This window comes from Cetorhinus maximus, chromosome 14, assembly GCF_964194155.1.
Source record: "Cetorhinus maximus chromosome 14, sCetMax3.hap1.1, whole genome shotgun sequence".
Lineage (NCBI taxonomy): Eukaryota > Metazoa > Chordata > Chondrichthyes > Lamniformes > Cetorhinidae > Cetorhinus > Cetorhinus maximus.
The window spans coordinates 24,544,336-24,564,402 of record NC_135892.1 but is presented as its reverse complement, the minus strand read 5'-3'; the positions used below and the strand labels follow the sequence as shown (position 1 = coordinate 24,564,402).

The window sequence follows — 20,067 nt, the reverse complement described above, 5'->3', positions numbered from 1 at the left end:
CATAAAGATTGTGTACATGGATCTAACTTTGTATGTTATTTTATCCTGAGCAATGCTTTCCCAACTTCACTGGCCCCATCCTCTCTGCACTATATTGACATACTCTAATATGGAGGGAACAGGTGTTTAACATTAAAATCACTGGCCTGAGAAAAAAAACACTTGATTAGCAGCAGATCTACAAAGTATTTCACGATAACTTGAGTGAGTTATTTGAAAGTACTTACCTGGCAGGGGACAGACCATGAGCATGGTTCTGCCAGGGCATGGTCGTGAAGACAATGCTATGACCAATCGAGCCCCATACCATGGGGTATCAAACACCGTCCGAGTCACGGTCAAGGACAGCGAAGGAGGAGCACCTATGGATCGGTGATGAGGCATCCTGCCAAATAACTTTGACAGTCTGCTCAGGGAACCATCAAACATGATCGACCATCTCCTTTTCCCACAGGGCCTCTAGGATGATATGTACAGACTCGCCTGGTGGACTTGTGGTCAAAGGTGTTTTTCGTCATAAACTTTTCCACAAAGGAGGAGGACATGCCTATCTACGCAATGGAGCCAGCCAGGGCGGGATTGCCAGGTGCAGGCTTTTGACAGGAACTAGCCCGCAACCTTTAAGGCAATCTCAAAAATCATACAGCCAAGGAACGACGTCAGGGATCACAGAATCGGGACCCGCCTGCTATTTTTAAAGGCTTCAAGAGTTATCACAATTCGGTGAAAAGTTCAGCGGGGGGTTAACTCTGTTTTTTGCTCCACTGATGCTACCAGACCTAATGAGTATTTCTACCACTTTATTTTTTTTTTCCCAGATTTCCAATCTCTGCAGTGCCTTAAATAAAAAGAGAAAATGCGGGAAAAACTCAGCAGATCCGGCAACATCTGTGGAGAGAGAAACAGAGTTAACGTTTCAAGGCTGTATGACTCCTCTCTGCAGTACCTTGCTCTCCTCTTCCTCTGGAAGTTGCTGTCGCTCACTACTCCAGACTTTGGGCTTCCTTTCCCTCACTTTTCATGGGAGCTTGCACAAAGAGTTTGAGGGAAGCAATGATAACGTCTTGAGCAGCACAGTACCCACAGTCTACAACTTCTCCTTCCCTGGGACGTGGTCAGGTAGGCCCTGCCCACATATTTGCATAACTAGAATGCTGTGTGATATGTCAACAGTTATTCCTCTTTCTGTAGGACATTGGTGATTTTTAGTTAATTGTTTTTATTAAAATCTATATCAAGTAAACTGGTCGTTCTCTGGTATCAATGTTGACAGGCAATAGTTTACTTAGTGTGATGTTAAAGTGCTAAGGGCGTGGTGGGAAGAGAGAAGTGGCGCCATGAAAATTAGTACACTCTGGTTTTTCTTCAGATGGTATAAATCTTTCGCCAGCGAAAATGGCGACCAAGCGAAATGATCTGCTCACCCTCGTCGCTTATGAGGATGATTCCGACTCGGAAACTGATACGGAGACCGCCACGAAAGGAGGGCTGGTGTCTGCTGCATATGGCGATGATGATATCAGCAGAATGGAGCAGGCAGATGAGCTTGGGGAAGAGGACGAGAGCAGCAGTCCACTGGAAGGTGAAGATTCAGAAACAGAGCTGCTGGAGGCAGATGGTTTAAAAGACATCCTCGACGTGCAGAAGAAGAATCCGCAGGAACTGGTTGCTTCGTTTTCAGAAAAAGTGAGGAACATGTCGCCTGATGACATCAAACTGCCTCCCGAGCCCATGGGGAGGTGCTCCAATCAATTACAGGAGAAAATTCAGAAGCTGTACGACCGAAAGCTGAGTGAAGGCCTTGACATGAACAACATCATTCAGAGAAAAAAGGAGTTCCGCAACCCCAGCATTTATGAAAAACTCATTCAGTTCTGTGGCATTGTTGAACACGGTACAAACTACCCAAAGGACATGTTTGACCCCCATGGATGGTCAGAGGACTCGTACTATGAGGCATTAGCCAAGGCCCAGAAAATAGAAATGGACAAAATAGAGAAAGTCAAGAAGGAGCGAGCAAAGATTGAATTTGTGACCAGAACAAAAACAGGAACCAACACCAGTTCTGGCACAGCCACCACAACCACAGCAAGCACGACCGTGGCAGATTCCCAGAAAAGGAAGAGGAAATGGGACTCTGCAGTGCCTGCGACGACAATAGCTCAGCCGACAATCATTACCACCACCGCTACGCTACCAGGGGTCGTCACGGTAACCACCAGTGCCAGCGGGGCAAAAACCACGGTCATTTCCGCTGTGGGGACCATTGTGAAGAACGCCAAGCAATGAGCTCATGTCGAGAGTACTGTCTCTGGGTGGCCGCTGAGGTTAAGCCCTCATGGGTCAGGTTTACATTCTAGAACTTTCTTTTTCCTACTTACTGCTACCGATTCTCATCTCTACAGCTGGCTCACAGACAGGTTGGAAGAGTCCTTTACTGCCCAATTTAGGGTCCTTCATGTCCCATATACGGTCAACCTAAAAAAACATTACGCCTCCTTGATGAGTGGGGAACGGCGGCTGCAATTTCAATACTGAAGGGCTCTAAACTGGACATATAGTGACCTGTAACTTACCCTGTAAATTGGCTAGCTGGAGGAGATTGAGGGGTGGAATGGGTTGGGTGGGCAAGATGGGGAGAGGGTGGAGATAGGGAAGGGGGAAGGTGAGGCAACAGGGCAGCTGGTGATCACAGGTCTGGAAATCAAGCCTACATGTCTGGATATTGATGCTGCTTTCTGTCTGTCTCATGCTGTAACCTGTTGCACTTGTGCTATAAACAGTGACTGAGTGAACGCACGCTGCACACTTATGTATGATTGTAATGAAGCATTGTAAACTGCCGGCAGTGTAGAAGCACAAATAAAAGATTTTTACTTTCATGTTTTAAAAAAAAGGCTTTTACTAAACAACAAATACAGTGCCCACAATCCATTCTACAACATCAACTTCCTGCGGGAAGCGGCCACATAGGCCCCGCCCTCTCATTTACATAACTATAATGCTGTGCGAACGATTAATAGTTATTCGTCTTTTTAAAGGCTACTACCGTTTTTTAGTTGATTGTTTTTATAAAACTCCATGTCAGTTATATTGGTCTTTCTCTAGTGTCGGAGTTGACTGTCGGTGCGTTGGTTCAGTATGATGTTAAAGAACTAAGTGCGTGGTGGGTTGAGAGTTGGGTTGGTCAATAGCTTAGTATGCTCTGGTTTCTCTCCAGATCGTATAAATCTTTCGCCTTTTACTAAAGATTTCCGTGGAGAGGAGTGCTCAGAGTTTAAGTTAATTTTTTAGTGGTCCTGCTTTAGTGGGGCTGTCTTACGAACCAAAAGAAAGATTGATCTTATTACGGGTATTATTATTTGCTGAGGGAGCGTTTCTTTCGGAGCTTTCTCCAATACTATGCATTATGACTGGCTTTTAGAGTGCTCTGCGTGTGCTTGGCGTTTGCGTGATGGGCCAAAGGGTCTTTTTTTTCTCATGTAAATGCTTCAATGAGATTATTGCAAGTTCTATTTATGCCTACCAGTCATGAATACAGGGGAGAGGGGAATAGGGACCTAGACCCAAATGAATTGTCCAAAATAATTCCTATACTCCCAAGATATGTCTGTGCATAAAGATTGTGTACATGGATCTAACTTTGTATGTTATTTTATCCTGAGCAATGCTTTCCCAACTTCACTGGCCCCATCCTCTCTGCACTATATTGACATACTCTAATATGGAGGGAACAGGTGTTTAACATTAAAATCACTGGCCTGAGAAAAAAAACACTTGATTAGCAGCAGATCTACAAAGTATTTCACGATAACTTGAGTGAGTTATTTGAAAGTACTTACCTGGCAGGGGACAGACCATGAGCATGGTTCTGCCAGGGCATGGTCGTGAAGCCAATGCTATGACCAATCGAGCCCCATACCATGGGGTATCAAACACCGTCCGAGTCACGGTCAAGGACAGCGAAGGAGGAGCACCTATGGATCGGTGATGAGGCATCCTGCCAAATAACTTTGACAGTCTGCTCAGGGAACCATCAAACATGATCGACCATCTCCTTTTCCCACAGGGCCTCTAGGATGATATGTACAGACTCGCCTGGTGGACTTGTGGTCAAAGGTGTTTTTCGTCATAAACTTTTCCACAAAGGAGGAGGACATGCCTATCTACGCAATGGAGCCAGCCAGGGCGGGATTGCCAGGTGCAGGCTTTTGACAGGAACTAGCCCGCAACCTTTAAGGCAATCTCAAAAATCATACAGCCAAGGAACGACGTCAGGGATCACAGAATCGGGACCCACCTGCTATTTTTAAAGGCTTCAAGAGTTATCACAATTCGGTGAAAAGTTCAGCGGGGGGGTTAACTCTGTTTTTTGCTCCACTGATGCTACCAGACCTAATGAGTATTTCTACCACTTTATTTTTTTTTTCCCAGATTTCCAATCTCTGCAGTGCCTTAAATAAAAAGAGAAAATGCGGGAAAAACTCAGCAGATCCGGCAACATCTGTGGAGAGAGAAACAGAGTTAACGTTTCAAGGCTGTATGACTCCTCTCTGCAGTACCTTGCTCTCCTCTTCCTCTGGAAGTTGCTGTCGCTCACTACTCCAGACTTTGGGCTTCCTTTCCCTCACTTTTCATGGGAGCTTGCACAAAGAGTTTGAGGGAAGCAATGATAACGTCTTGAGCAGCACAGTACCCACAGTCTACAACTTCTCCTTCCCTGGGACGTGGTCAGGTAGGCCCTGCCCACTTATTTGCATAACTAGAATGCTGTGTGATATGTCAACAGTTATTCCTCTTTCTGTAGGACATTGGTGATTTTTAGTTAATTGTTTTTATTAAAATCTATATCAAGTAAACTGGTCGTTCTCTGGTATCAATGTTGACAGTCAATAGTTTACTTAGTGTGATGTTAAAGTGCTAAGGGCGTGGTGGGTAGAGGGAAGTGGCGCCATGAAAATTAGTACACTCTGGTTTTTCTTCAGATGGTATAAATCTTTCGCCAGCGAAAATGGCGACCAAGCGAAATGATCTGCTCACCCTCGTCGCTTATGAGGATGATTCCGACTCGGAAACTGATACGGAGACCGCCACGAAAGGAGGGCTGGTGTCTGCTGCATATGGCGATGATGATATCAGCAGAATGGAGCAGGCAGATGAGCTTGGGGAAGAGGACGAGAGCAGCAGTCCACTGGAAGGTGAAGATTCAGAAACAGAGCTGCTGGAGGCAGATGGTTTAAAAGACATCCTCGACGTGCAGAAGAAGAATCCGCAGGAACTGGTTGCTTCGTTTTCAGAAAAAGTGAGGAACATGTCGCCTGATGACATCAAACTGCCTCCCGAGCCCATGGGGAGGTGCTCCAATCAATTACAGGAGAAAATTCAGAAGCTGTACGACCGAAAGCTGAGTGAAGGCCTTGACATGAACAACATCATTCAGAGAAAAAAGGTGTTCCGCAACCCCAGCATTTATGAAAATCTCATTCAGTTCTGTGGCATTGTTGAACACGGTACAAACTACCCAAAGGACATGTTTGACCCCCATGGATGGTCAGAGGACTCGTACTATGAGGCATTAGCCAAGGCCCAGAAAATAGAAATGGACAAAATAGAGAAAGTCAAGAAGGAGCGAGCAAAGATTGAATTTGTGACCAGAACAAAAACAGGAACCAACACCAGTTCTGGCACAGCCACCACAACCACAGCAAGCACGACCGTGGCAGATTCCCAGAAAAGGAAGAGGAAATGGGACTCTGCAGTGCCTGCGACGACAATAGCTCAGCCGACAATCATTACCACCACCGCTACGCTACCAGGGGTCGTCACGGTAACCACCAGTGCCAGCGGGGCAAAAACCACGGTCATTTCCGCTGTGGGGACCATTGTGAAGAACGCCAAGCAATGAGCTCATGTCGAGAGTACTGTCTCTGGGTGGCCGCTGAGGTTAAGCCCTCATGGGCCAGGTTTACATTCTAGAACTTTCTTTTTCCTACTTACTGCTACCGATTCTCATCTCTACAGCTGGCTCACAAACAGGTTGGAAGAGTCCTTTACTACCCAATTTAGGGTCCTTCATGTCCCATATACGGTCAGCCTAAAAAAACATTACGCCTCCTTGATGAGTGGGGAACGGCGGCTGCAATTTCAATACTGAAGGGCTCTAAACTGGACATATAGTGACCTGTAACTTACCCTGTAAATTGGCTAGCTGGAGGAGATTGAGGGGTGGAATGGGTTGGGTGGGCAAGATGGGGAGAGGGTGGAGATAGGGAAGGGGGAAGGTGAGGCAACAGGGCAGCTGGTGATCACAGGTCTGGAAATCAAGCCTACATGTCTGGATATTGATGCTGCTTTCTGTCTGTCTCATGCTGTAACCTGTTGCACTTGTGCTATAAACAGTGACTGAGTGAACGCACGCTGCACACTTATGTATGATTGTAATGAAGCATTGTAAACTGCCGGCAGTGTAGAAGCACAAATAAAAGATTTTTACTTTCATGTTTTAAAAAAAAGGCTTTTACTAAACAACAAATACAGTGCCCACAATCCATTCTACAACATCAACTTCCTGCGGGAAGCGGCCACATAGGCCCCGCCCTCTCATTTACATAACTATAATGCTGTGCGAACGATTAATAGTTATTCGTCTTTTTAAAGGCTACTACCGTTTTTCAGTTGATTGTTTTTATAAAACTCCATGTCAGTTATATTGGTCTTTCTCTAGTGTCGGAGTTGACTGTCGGTGCGTTGGTTCAGTATGATGTTAAAGAGCTAAGTGCGTGGTGGGTTGAGAGTTGGGTTCGTCGATAGCTTAGTATGCTCTGGTTTCTCTTCAGATCGTATAAATCTTTCGCCTTTTACTAAAGATTTCCGTGGAGAGGAGTGCTCAGAGTTTAAATTAATTTTTTAGTGGTCCTGCTTTAGTGGGGCTGTCTTACGAACCAAAAGAAAGATTGATCTTATTACGGGTATTATTATTTGCTGAGGGAGCGTTTCTTTCGGAGCTTTCTCCAATACTATGCATTATGACTGGCTTTTAGAGTGCTCTGCGTGTGCTTGGCGTTTGCGTGATGGGCCAAAGGGTCTTTTTTTTCTCATGTAAATGCTTCAATGAGATTATTGCAAGTTCTATTTATGCCTACCAGTCATGAATACAGGGGAGAGGGGAATAGGGACCTAGACCCAAATGAATTGTCCAAAATAATTCCTATACTCCCAAGATATGTCTGTGCATAAAGATTGTGTACATGGATCTAACTTTGTATGTTATTTTATCCTGAGCAATGCTTTCCCAACTTCACTGGCCCCATCCTCTCTGCACTATATTGACATACTCTAATATGGAGGGAACAGGTGTTTAACATTAAAATCACTGGCCTGAGAAAAAAAACACTTGATTAGCAGCAGATCTACAAAGTATTTCACGATAACTTGAGTGAGTTATTTGAAAGTACTTACCTGGCAGGGGACAGACCATGAGCATGGTTCTGCCAGGGCATGGTCGTGAAGACAATGCTATGACCAATCGAGCCCCATACCATGGGGTATCAAACACCGTCCGAGTCACGGTCAAGGACAGCGAAGGAGGAGCACCTATGGATCGGTGATGAGGCATCCTGCCAAATAACTTTGACAGTCTGCTCAGGGAACCATCAAACATGATCGACCATCTCCTTTTCCCACAGGGCCTCTAGGATGATATGTACAGACTCGCCTGGTGGACTTGTGGTCAAAGGTGTTTTTCGTCATAAACTTTTCCACAAAGGAGGAGGACATGCCTATCTACGCAATGGAGCCAGCCAGGGCGGGATTGCCAGGTGCAGGCTTTTGACAGGAACTAGCCCGCAACCTTTAAGGCAATCTCAAAAATCATACAGCCAAGGAACGACGTCAGGGATCACAGAATCGGGACCCACCTGCTATTTTTAAAGGCTTCAAGAGTTATCACAATTCGGTGAAAAGTTCAGCGGGGGGTTAACTCTGTTTTTTGCTCCACTGATGCTACCAGACCTAATGAGTATTTCTACCACTTTATTTTTTTTTCCCAGATTTCCAATCTCTGCAGTGCCTTAAATAAAAAGAGAAAATGCGGGAAAAACTCAGCAGATCCGGCAACATCTGTGGAGAGAGAAACAGAGTTAACGTTTCAAGGCTGTATGACTCCTCTCTGCAGTACCTTGCTCTCCTCTTCCTCTGGAAGTTGCTGTCGCTCACTACTCCAGACTTTGGGCTTCCTTTCCCTCACTTTTCATGGGAGCTTGCACAAAGAGTTTGAGGGAAGCAATGATAACGTCTTGAGCAGCACAGTACCCACAGTCTACAACTTCTCCTTCCCTGGGACGTGGTCAGGTAGGCCCTGCCCACTTATTTGCATAACTAGAAGACTGAACGAATTTATGCATTTTCCCAATGCAGATGCTGTCACGACACTAGGTCTTTTCACTCTTGATGCTTTCATCCTTCTGTGTTTCGCATTCCCCTGACAGCTGAGCCCTCGCTGCCTCTTCTCAAGTCTGTCTCCGCGTGCCCTGATAGTTCTACAAACAAGCTCCTCATATTGAAAACAATACCCATAGATTGCGTCATCTACTGGACTGATCAATTGCCTCCACAGGCACCTTCTCCTCTTCAAAGCACCAGTATAGTTCGACTCCTTGCTTTAGTTTGTAACAACAAACAAATGTATTGCACACTACTGAACAAGCAAGTAAATAACAGAAGTTTAAGACGTACCTTTTCAACGTTCATGCATAACTTTCCTAACTCCGTGTTTAAGAGAAAGCAGTAAATGGTCTGCAAAGATAAAAGCAAAATACTACGGATGCTGGAATCCTGAAACAAAAACAAAAAAGCTGGAAAAACTCAGCATATCTGACAGCATCTGTGGAGAGGAACACAGAGTTCACGTTTCGACTCCGTATGACTCTTCATCAGAACTCCATCAGAAGTGCTCTGCTAAACTGCGCTAATCTGAGCGTAATCCACCGCCAGATTTTACCGATCTGTCTGGCTTTTCTTCAACTGCTATGACTGCTCTCTTCTTGAATGTCACGCTCCGTGGCACCCAGTCGCATTATTTTTGAAGGCTCCCAAGCGAAAGTCATTGATTGAAAGGCTTTTGTTTGCAATGTACAAATTGTCCAATCAATATAGTTAGCTTCTGATCAGAAACATCAAGATAAAGAGAGACTTGCGTTTATTTATCACTTCTCATGGCCTCAGGACGTCCCTAATGTCGTCACAGCTAATCAAGTATTTGTGACGTCTAGTCACTGTTGTGATGTAGGAAATGCGGCAAATAATGTGCGCACAACAAACAGCAATGTGATAATCACCAGGTAAAATGTTGTCATGAAGTGGATTCAAGACAAAACATTGCTCAGGCTACTGGGGAAGAACATGCTGCTCATATCTGAACAAAATGACCAGCGCGGTTTCTTTTCAACTGTATAGCTTCAGTCCACTCTACAAAAGCAGCCTCTGGACAAGCAGCTTGGAAGTTGAAACTTATGTCGAGCTAAGTGAGGGTGTTATATCTGTCAGTGAAGCTGCTCCTTGAGAAACTGATCATTATGACTGAATAAATCGTACCAATGCCAAGCCTCACTCAGAGATCCATGTCACATTTTGCCCCAAATGTTTCGGAGTTCCACATGTGACAAGACATGCCTGCGTTTTAGCTTTTAAATGCAGCTTTTGTGCAAAAGTACAAGCATGTACTGTAGCACTCATGCCTCTCAGTTGCAGTATTGTAGTTTCAAGACAAGTTGCAAGGTTGCAGTGGATAAATTTTTTTTTTTTTTTGTAAAAATATACTTTATTCATAAAAATCTTCAATCACATTCAAAACCATTTCAAAAACAACATTACAAGGGTACAATCCAGGTTAAACTTTTACAAAATGTATCACCAGGTGCATCAGTACAAACAATATTACAGTCATTTACAGCCTTTCATTTTGATCTGTACAGCCCGAGGGGCTCTAAACAGTTCCCAGTCTCTCGGTGCGCTGTGGTAGAAAGGTCTTAGACAGCGACCCTTCCCCATTGCGCCTTTGCGGCAGCTGCCCCAAGCTTTAGTGCGTCCCTCAGCACGTAGTCCTGGACTTTGGATTGTGCCAGTCCGCAACAATCGGTCGGGGACAACTCTTTGTGCTGGAAGACCAACAAGTTTCGGGCAGACCAAAGCGCCTCTTTCACCGAGTTGATGATCCTCCAGCTGCAGTTGATGTTTGTCTCGGTGTGTGTCCCTGGGAACAGCCCGTAGAGCACAGAGTCCTGTGTCACAGAACTGCTCGGGATGAACCTCGACAGCAACCACTGCATCTCTCTCCAGACTTTCTTTGCAAAGGCACAATCCACAAGGAGGTGAACAACGGTCTCTTCCCCACCACAGCCACCTCGAGGGCATCGTGCAGAGGGGGTGAGACTCCTGGCGTGTAGGAAGGATCTGACGGGGAGGGCCTTTCTCACCACCAGCCAAGCTACGTCTTGGTGCTTGTTGGAAAGTTCTGGCGATGAGGCATTCTGCCAAATGACTTTGACAGTCTGCTCGGGGAACCATCCCACAGGGTCCACCCTCTCCTTATCCCTCAGGGCCTCTAGGACGTTACGTGCTGACCACTGCCTGATGGACTTGTGGTCAAAGGTGTTTTTCTGCATAAATTTTTCCACCAGGGACAGGTGGTACGGCACGGTCCAACTACTTGGAGCGTTCCGCGGCAGCGTGGCCAGACCCATCCTTCGCAACACCGGGGACAGGTAGAACCTCAGCACGTAGTGACACTTGGTGTTTGCGTACTGAGGGTCTACGCACCGCTTGATGCAGCCGCACACAAAGGTGGCCATCAGTATGAGGGCGATGTTGGGCACGTTTTTTCCCCCTTTATCTAGAGGCTTGTACATCGCGTCCCTGCAGACACGATCCATTTTCGACCTCCAGATAAAGCGGAAGATGGCTCGAGTGATCGCCATCGCGCAGGAGTGTGGAATGGGCCAGACCTGCGCCACGTACAGCAACAGCGAGAGTACCTCACACCTGATGACCAGGTTCTTACCCGCAATGGAGAGGGAGCGTCGCTCCCACATGCCCAGTTTCCTTTTCACCATAGCCACTCGCTCCTTCCAGTTTCTAACGCATGCCCCGGTCCCTCCGAACCATATCCCCAGCACCTTCAGGCCGTCAGCCCTGACAGTGAAGGGGACAAAGGATCGGTCAGCCCACTTCCCAAAGAACATGGCCTCGCTCTTCCCACGATTTACCTTGGCTCCCGAGGCCAGTTCGAACTGGTCGCAGACGTGCATCAGTCTGCGCACCGACAGCGGATCCGAGCAGAAGACGGCGACGTCGTCCATGTACAGGGAGGCTTTTACCTGAGTGCCTCCACTGCCTGGGATCGTCACTCCTCTTATGCCCGGATCCTTCCTGATGGACTCGGCAAAGGGTTCTATGCAGCACACAAAAAGGACAGGCGAGAGAGGGCAGCCCTGCCTGACTCCAGATTTAATCGGAAAGCTATCTGTTTCCCACCCATTGATTGAGACTGCGCTACTGATGTTAGTGTAGAGCAGTTGGATCCAATTTCGAATTCCCTCCCCAAAGCCCATTTTGGAGAGCACATCCCCCATGTAGGTGTGCGATATTCTGTCAAAGGCCTTCTCCTGATCCAAGCTGATGAGGCAGGTATCCACACCCCTGTCCTGTACATAGGCAATCGTATCCCTGAGCAGCGCCAGGCTGTCAGAGATCTTCCTGCCTGGCACAGAGCAGGTCTGGTCAGGGTGAATCACCAATTCCAGAGCGGATTTGACCCGGTTGGCGATGACCTTGGACAGAATCTTATAGTCCATATTCAACAGTGAAATGGGTCGCCAATTTCTAATTTCCTCCCTTTCCCCCTTGTGCTTGTAGATGAGGGTGATGATGCCTTTCCTCATGGATTCTGACATGCTGCCGGCCAGGAGCATACTCTCGTACACTTCTAGCAGGTCTGGGCCGATCAAGTCCCACAGAGCCGAATACAACTCCGCCGGCAGGCCGTCGCTTCCGGGGGTTTTACTCTTCTCGAAGGACTCGAGGGCCTTAGTCAGTTCGTCAGGAGTTAGCGGTTTGTCTAGGCTCTCCCGCGTACTGTGGTCTAGGACCTCCGTGATAGAGGACAGGAAGGACTGGGAGGCCGTGCTGTCCGTGGGCTTCACGTCATACAGTCCGGCATAAAAGGATTTGCTGATCCTCAGAATGTCGGACCGTGATGACTTTACTGAGCCGTCTTCTTCCTTCAGGCTGCTGATCACAGAGCGCTCTCTGTGTACCTTTTGGAAGAAGAAACGTGAGCACGTCTCATCCTGCTCCACGGAGCGGACTCTGGAACGGAAGATGATCTTGGAGGCCTCCGAGGCAAAGTGCGAGGCTTGCTGGCCCTTCACCTCTTGGAGCTCCTCCTTGACATCGACCCCCATCGACCGCAGCCGGAGCAGATTCTGCATCTTTTCCTGGAGTCGGGACATTTCCCTCTGTTCCTTCCTAGCTTTCTGGGTGCCTTTGAGGATGAAAAACCTCTTGATGCTTCCCTTGATCACTTCCCACCAGTGTGTCAGGGACTCAAAGAGGGGTTTCACGGTTCTCCAACCTTTGTAATCCCTCTTGAGCTCCTCAATGTTCTCTGGGGTCAGCAGTTGCACATTTAGCTTCCATGCCCCCCTGCCCACCCTCAGGTCTTCCTCCAAGTGGCAGTCCGCCAGTAGGAGGCAGTGGTCAGAGAAGAACACCGGCTTGACCTCGGTGGATCTGACTGTGAATGCGCGGGACACAAACAGGAAGTCTATCCTGGAACGAATGGACCCGTCTGGCCGCGACCAGGTGTATCTACGCTGCGCTCCGTCTGCAGGGTTGCTGAAGACGTCGTGCAGCTTGGCATCCTTAACTGTTTCCATCAGGGATCTGGACGTAGCGTCCAATCTGCTTCCGGCCCTGCCGGATCGTCCAGCCGCATCGATGATGCAGTTGAAGTCCCCGCCCAGAATGACCGGCCTGGAGGTCGCCAGCAGCAGTGGGAGCTGCTGAAAAACCTCCAGCCGCTCAGCCCCTTGTGCCGGGCCGTACACGTTAATTAACCGGAGTGGAGCGTTCTTGTACATTACGTCTGCTACCAGGAGTCGCCCGCCCACCACCTCCTTGACCTCGGAGACGGTGAAGTTGCCTCCCCGCAGCAGAATACCCAGGCCGGAGGAACGAGAGTCGTTTCCGCCCGACCAGATCGATGGCCCGTGGGACCACCATCGTGACCATTGCCTGTAGGAGCTGAGGTGCGGTATCGCACACTCCTGCAGAAACAACAGGTCAGCTTTGACCTTGGCTAGGTAGTCCAAGGTCGCAACACATCGCGTAGTAGATTTAATGCTACGCACATTTATGGATACAATCTTTAAACCCATATTAAAGCATTTATTCTCCTACCAAACCCACTGTCTCTGAGAGTCCCAGACCTTTAGTCTGCTCCTTCATACCCGTAGTGAGCTCAAATTCCTTCACTTTGGATGGGCTGAGGTAGATCTCCTTGGCCGTGTTCTGCTCCAGTGGCATCTGGAGGTTCACGTAGTGAGCGGATTTTGAGATGACCTTTGCTGGAGAAGCTTCTCCAAAACTCACCCCCTCTGGGGGGTTGCTGTTCCCGGCTTCCTGGAGCTGGGGTGCGATGATTGCCTCACTGCTCCCAGATTCCAGGGGCTGTGGTGCACTGGCCTCCTCAGGTTGCAGGCAAAGTTGGGGTGCGTTGGTCTCCTTGTTGTCTCCAATTTTCTGGAGCTCGGGTGTCTCGTCCTCCAACGCCCTGGAGCTTTGCCGCCTCTTCTGTCGGTGCCGCTCTGGCACTTCCTCATCCGAAGAGCTGCTGCCCTTGTCATCCGTGTCGGATGGGAGACGCCTCTTGCCGCTTCTCTGGGAAACGCCTTTGCTTCTTCTTCGCTCCCTCTTACTTTTCTTGTTCTTCACCGTCCGCCACTCCCCCTGCTGCTTTTCCACTGCTGCCTCCTCCTCCATTGATTCGCTGTCCTGAGGACTGGAAGGTTCAGGGGGTGGTGCTGTTGATTGGCTCTCTGTTGCCTCAATCTCTTTCTCCACCTTGTCTCTCTCTGTGTCCTCCTTTGTCCCGTTGAGCTCCCTGGGGGCCTTGGTGGTTGGAGTGACACGGAACATTTCTTCTGCTTCCCCGTGGTCGGCTTTGGCTGCCTGTGCGTAAGTACGGCAGCGTTTGGGGCAGGTCCTGTAGAGGTGACTTGCCTCGCCACACAGGTTGCAGCACTTGGCCTGTTTGCAGTCTTTTGTCTGGTGCCCTTCCTGTTTGCAGATCTTGCAGAGGGAGGCGCTGCAGTTGGCCGCCACATGACCAGCCTTGCCGCATGAGCGGCAATGCTTGGGTTGCCCAGCGTAGACCAGGTAGCCACGGTTTCCCCCGATTGCGAAACTGGAAGGAGGGTGGAAAATGGCTCCCTTACCATCGGTCTTTAGCGTGACCTTAAACAGGCGTTTGCCTGTCCAGATCCCCAAGTCGTCTCGAATCTCAGTGCCGCTCCCCACCTTATCGAAGTACCTGGTGAGGAAGGTGACCACGTCGGCGACAGGGACGAAGGGGTTGTACACATGCACCATCACCTCACGTTCCCGTTGCAACGGCAGAGAAAAGTGCGGCTCCGCCGTCAGGATCTTCATCTCCGGCAGGTCTCTCTTCTCCTCGAACACCCTCAGGAGCCGGACGCAGTCTGCCACTTGCTTGAACGTCACGTCGAAATAACCACCTTTGCGGGAGTCGTGCAGGGTGAAGATCTCCGTAGCTTGGAAGCCGCACGCCTTCAACAGGATCCTCCTGGTGAAGAAGCCCCGATCCATAGGTGATCCTCCTTCGTCGCTGTGGTTCACCGTGACTCGGACGGTGATAGGTAACCCACGGTATGAATTCGGATTGCGATTGGTTTTCGCCCTTCCATCCCGACCTTGCCATGGCAGGACCATGGTGTTGCCCCTGCAACACTACACTTGATCTTAGCCAAGAGGCCGAGAAGCGATCAAAATCAACACTTGTTCCAACAAATTCAGTAACTCGACATTCCCTGACCGGGCAGTGGATAAATGCAGTTGACGCACAAGTGATTTACTGAGGGTGAGCTGCGCTGTCAGAAGTGTTATGATGTGCATTCTACGTGAATCCGAGCCACATCTCCCTCCTCCTGGGACGGTAATAAATCCCATGGCGGTATTCCAATGAATAGCAGGGGGCTCCTCCCTGGTGTCGTGGACAATATTTAGCTGTCGGTCAGCATCAAAAAAGACACACACGATCTCCTCATTACCGCATTGCTGCCTGGCGTTTGCAAGTTACCTGCGCGTTGTCGACATTGGAGCAGCGAACACATCTACTTCATTGGCTGAAAAGTGCTATCAGATGCGTGGCAATGATCAAAAGCGCTCTATAAATGTGTCGCTGTTTATACACATTGAGCCTTGACGAGAGTGCACAAAAAATCAATTTCCCCAAAGTGCAATGTTGAAAATGAATTTGCATATCGTGCAAGATTTGCAGCTGGCATGAGCGATGCTTGTTGCAGTCAATATTCTGGCATTGTAAAGAAAGATTTCCATGATTTTAGTCCCTTGAAATTGGTGTCTTTTCATATTCTCAGTCTTTAGGAGAACTGTTGGTTTGTCACCATAGCATTAGGAGAGGTCTCTCGCTTCTCACCAAGGATACTGTATCTGCTGCGTCATAAGTTCCAAATTCTCTTCAATTCGTATAAAGAAACCCCTCTTTGAGTCCCTGACACACTGGTGGGAAGCGATCAAGGGAAACATTAAGAGGTTTTTCATCCTCAAAGGCACCCAGAAAGCTAGAAAGGAACAGAGGGAAATGTCTCGACTCCAGAAAACCATGCAGAATCTGCTCCGGCTGCGGTCGATGGGGGTCGATGTCAAGGAGGACCTCCAGGAGGTGAAGAGCCAGCAAGCCTCGCACTTTGCCTTGGAGGCCTCCAAGATCATCTTCCGTTCCAGAGTCCGCTCCGTGGAGCAGGACGAGACGTGCTCATGTTTCTTTTTCCAAAAGTTACACCGAGAGAGCTCTGTGATCAGCAGCCTGAAGGAAGAAGCCGGCTCAGTAAAGTCATCACGGTCCGACGTTTTGAGGATCAGCAAATCCTTTTATGCCGGATTGTATGACGTGAAGCCCACGGACAGCACGGCCTCCCAGTCCTTCCTGTCCTCTATCACGGAGGTCTTAGACGACAGTACGCGGGAGAGCCTAGACAAACTGCTAACTCCTGATGAACTGACTAAGGCCCTTGAGTCCTTCGAGAAGAGTAAAACCCCCAGAAGCGACGGCTTGCCGGCGGTGTTGTATTCGGCTCTGTGGGACTGGATCGGCCCAGACCTGCTAGAAGTGTACGAGAGTATGCTCCTGGCCGGCAGTATGTCAGAATCCATGAGGAAAGGCATTATCACCCTCATCTACAAGCAGAAGGGGGAAAGGGAGGAAATTAGAAATTGGTGACCCATTTCACTGTTGAATGTGGACTATAAGATTCTGTCCAAGGTCATCACCAATCAGGTCAAATCCGTTCTGGAATTGGTGATTTACCCTGACCAGACCTGCACTGTGCCAGGCAGGAAGATCTCTGACAGCCTCGTGCTGCTCAGGGATATGATTGCCTATGTACAGGACAGGGGTGTGGATACCTGCCTCATCAGCTTGGATCAGGAGAAGGCCTTTGACAGAATATCGCACACCTACATGGTGGATGTGCTCTCCAAAATGGGGTTTGGGGAGGGAATTCGAAATTGGATCCAACTGCTCTACACTAACATCAGTAGCACAGTCTCAATCAATGGATGGGAAACAGATAGTTTTCCGATTAAATCTGGAGTCAGGCAGGGCTGTCCTCTCTCGCCTCTTCTTTTCGTGTGTTGCATAGAACCCTTTGCCGAGTCCATCAGGAAGGATCCGGGCATAGGATGAGTGACGATCCCAGGCAGTGGAGGCACTCAGGTAAAAGCCTCCCTGTACATGGATGATGTTGCCGTCTTCTGCTCGGATCCGCTGTCGGTGCGCATACTGATCCACATCTGCGACCACTTTGAACTGGCCTCGGGAGGCAAGGTAAATCGTGGGAAGAGCGAGGCCATGTTCTTTGGGAACTGGGTTGACCGATCCTTTGTCCCCTTCACTGTCAGGGCTGACGGCCTGAAGGTGCTGGGGATATGGTTCGGAGGGACCAGGGCATGCGTTAGAAACTGGAAGGAGCGAGTGTCTATGGTGAAAAGGAAACTGGGCATGTGCGAGCGACCCTCCCTCTCCATTGCGGGTAAGAACCTGGTCATCAGGTGTGAGGCACTCTTACTGTTGCTGTACATGGCGCAGGTCTGGCCCATTCCACACTCCTGCGTGGTGGCGATCACTCGAGCCATCTTCCGCTTTATCTGGAGGTGAAAAATGGATCGTGTCCGCAGGGATGCACTGTACAAGCCTCTAGATAAAGGGGGGAAAAACGTGCCCAACATCGCCCTCATACTGATGGCCACCTTTGTGTGTGACTGCATCAAGCGGTGCGTAGACCCTCAGTACACAAACACCAAGTGTCACTATGTGCTGAGGTTCTACTTGTCCCCGGTGTTGCGAAGGATGGATCTCGACACGCTGCCGCGGAACGCTCCAAGTAGTTGGACCATGCCGTACCACCTGTCCCTCGTGGATAAATTTATGCAGAAAAGCACCTTTGACCACAAGTCCATCAGGCAGTGGTCAGCACGTAACGTCTTAGAGGCCCTGAGGGAAAAGGAGAGGGTGGATCCTGTGGGATGGTTCCCCGAGCAGACTGTCAAAGTCATTTGGCAGAATGCCTCATCGCCAGAACTTTCCAACAAGCACCAAGACATGGCTTGGCTGGTGGTGAGAAAGGCCCTCCCCGTCAGATCCTTCCTACACGCCAGGAGTCTCACCCCCTCTGCACGTTGCCCTCGAGGTGGCTGTGGTGGGGAAGAGACCGTTGTTCACCTCCTTGTGGATTGTGCCTTTGCAAAGAAGGTCTGGAGAGAGATGCAGTGGTTGCTGTCGAGGTTCATCCCAAGCAGTTCTGTGACACAGGACTCTGTGCTCTACGGGCTGTTCCCAGGGACACACACCTAGACAAACATCAACTGCAGCTGGAGGATCATCAACTCGGTGAAAGACGCGCTTTGGTCTGCCCGAAACTTGTTGGTCTTCCAGCACAAAGAGTTGTCCCCGACCGACTGTTGCCGACTGGCACAATCCAAAGTCCAAGACTACGTGCTGAGGGATGCACTAAACCTTGGGGCAGCAACCACAAAGGCGCAATGGGGAAGGGTCGCTGTCTAAGACCTTTCTGCCACAGTGCACCGAGGGGCTGGGAACTGTTTAAACCCCCTCGGGCTGTACAGCTCAAAATGAAAGGCTGTAAATGATTGTAATATTGTTTGTACTGATGCACCTGGTGATACATTTTGTAAAAGTTGAACCGGATTGTACCCTTGCAATGGTGTTTTTGGAATGGTTTGGAATGTGATTGAAGATATTTTATGATTAAAGTATATTTTTGCAAAAAAAAACCTTTTACTAAAGATTTCCGTGGAGAGAATGGATTTAGACTTTTGACGCAATTTCTGAATGCCTGACCTCAGTCAGGTTTGCTTGTCCAATGTGAAAAAACAGATGCCATTCAAGTTTTTTTTTCTGCCTGAGTACTTTTTCTGCTTACCAGCAGTGCTCCAGCGTATTACAATGCACAGCATTATTTCAGCAGCCTTTCCAAAAAAGACAGCACCAATCTATGCACTTCCCCAATGCAGATGCTGTCTCGACAATAGGTCTTTTCACTCTTGATGCTTTCTTCCTTCTGTGTTTCGCATTACCCTGATAGCTGAGCCCTCGCTGCCTCTTCTCAAGTCTGTCTCCGCGTGCCCTGATAGTTCTGCAAGCAACCTACTCATATTGAAAACAATACCCATAGATTGCGTCAGCTACCGGATTGATCAATTGCCTCCACAGGCCCCTTCTCCTCTTCAAAGCACCAGTATAGTTCGACTCCTTGCTTTAGTTTGTAACAACAAACAAATGTATTGCACACTACTGAACAAGCAAGGAAATAACAGAAGTTTACGACGTACCTTTTCAACGTTCATGCAAAACTTTCCTAACTCTGTGTTTAAGGGAAACCAGTAAATGGTCTGCAAAGATAAAAGCAAAATACTACGGATGCTGGAACCCTGAAACAAAAACAAAAATAGCTGGAAAAACTCAGCATGTCTGACAACATCTGTGGAGAGGAAGACAGAGTTCACGTTTCGGGTCCGTATGACTCTTCATCGGAACTCCATCAGAAGTGCTCTGCAAAGCTGCGCTAAACTGAGCGTAATCCACCGTCAGATTTTGCCGATCTGTCTGGCTTTTCTTCAACAGCTATGGCTGCTCTCTTCTTGAATGTCACGTTTCGTGGCACCCAGTCGCATTATTTTTGAATGCTCCCAAGCGAAAGTCATTGATTGAAAGGCTTTTGTTTGCAATGTACTAATTGTCCAATCAATTCATAGTTAGCTTCTGATCAGACACATCAAGATAAAGAGAGACTTGCGTTTATTTATCACTTCTCATGGCCTCTGGACGTCCCTAATGTCGTCACAGCTAATCAAGTATTTGTGACGTCTAGTCACTGTTGTGATGTAGGAAATGCGGCAAATAACGTGCGCACAACAAACAGCAATGTGATAATCACCAGGTAAAATGTTGTCATGAAGTGGATTCAAGACAAAACATTGCTTAGGCTACTGGGGAAGAACATGCTGCTCATATCTGAACAAAATAACCAGCGCGGTTTCTTTTCAACTGTATAGCTTCAGTCCACTCTACAAAAAGCAGCCTCGGGACAAGCAACGTGGAAGTTGAAACTTTGGTCGAGCTAAGTGAGGGTGTTATATCTGTCAGTGAAGCTGCTCCTTGAGAACCTTATCATTATGACTGAATAAATCGGGCCAATGCCAAGCCTCTCTCAGAGATCCATGTCACATTTG

At 48.4% G+C, this 20,067-nt stretch overlaps 2 non-coding genes and 2 pseudogenes across 2 annotated transcripts; all 4 read left to right on the top strand.

Moving 5' to 3' along the window:
- The first annotated feature begins 1,395 nt into the window (after nucleotides 1-1,395).
- On the top strand, nucleotides 1,396-2,289 carry LOC144690080 (SAP30-binding protein pseudogene; annotated as a pseudogene).
- A 911-nt stretch (nucleotides 2,290-3,200) lies between these two features.
- On the top strand, nucleotides 3,201-3,315 carry LOC144690196 (U5 spliceosomal RNA). Its single transcript, XR_013578797.1, has one exon. It is a non-coding gene; the product is annotated as a U5 spliceosomal RNA (small nuclear RNA).
- Nucleotides 3,316-5,011: 1,696 nt separating this feature from the next.
- Nucleotides 5,012-5,905, top strand: LOC144690027 (SAP30-binding protein pseudogene; annotated as a pseudogene).
- A 911-nt stretch (nucleotides 5,906-6,816) lies between these two features.
- Nucleotides 6,817-6,931, top strand: LOC144690257 (U5 spliceosomal RNA). Its single transcript, XR_013578842.1, has one exon. It is a non-coding gene; the product is annotated as a U5 spliceosomal RNA (small nuclear RNA).
- Nucleotides 6,932-20,067: the final 13,136 nt, after the last annotated feature.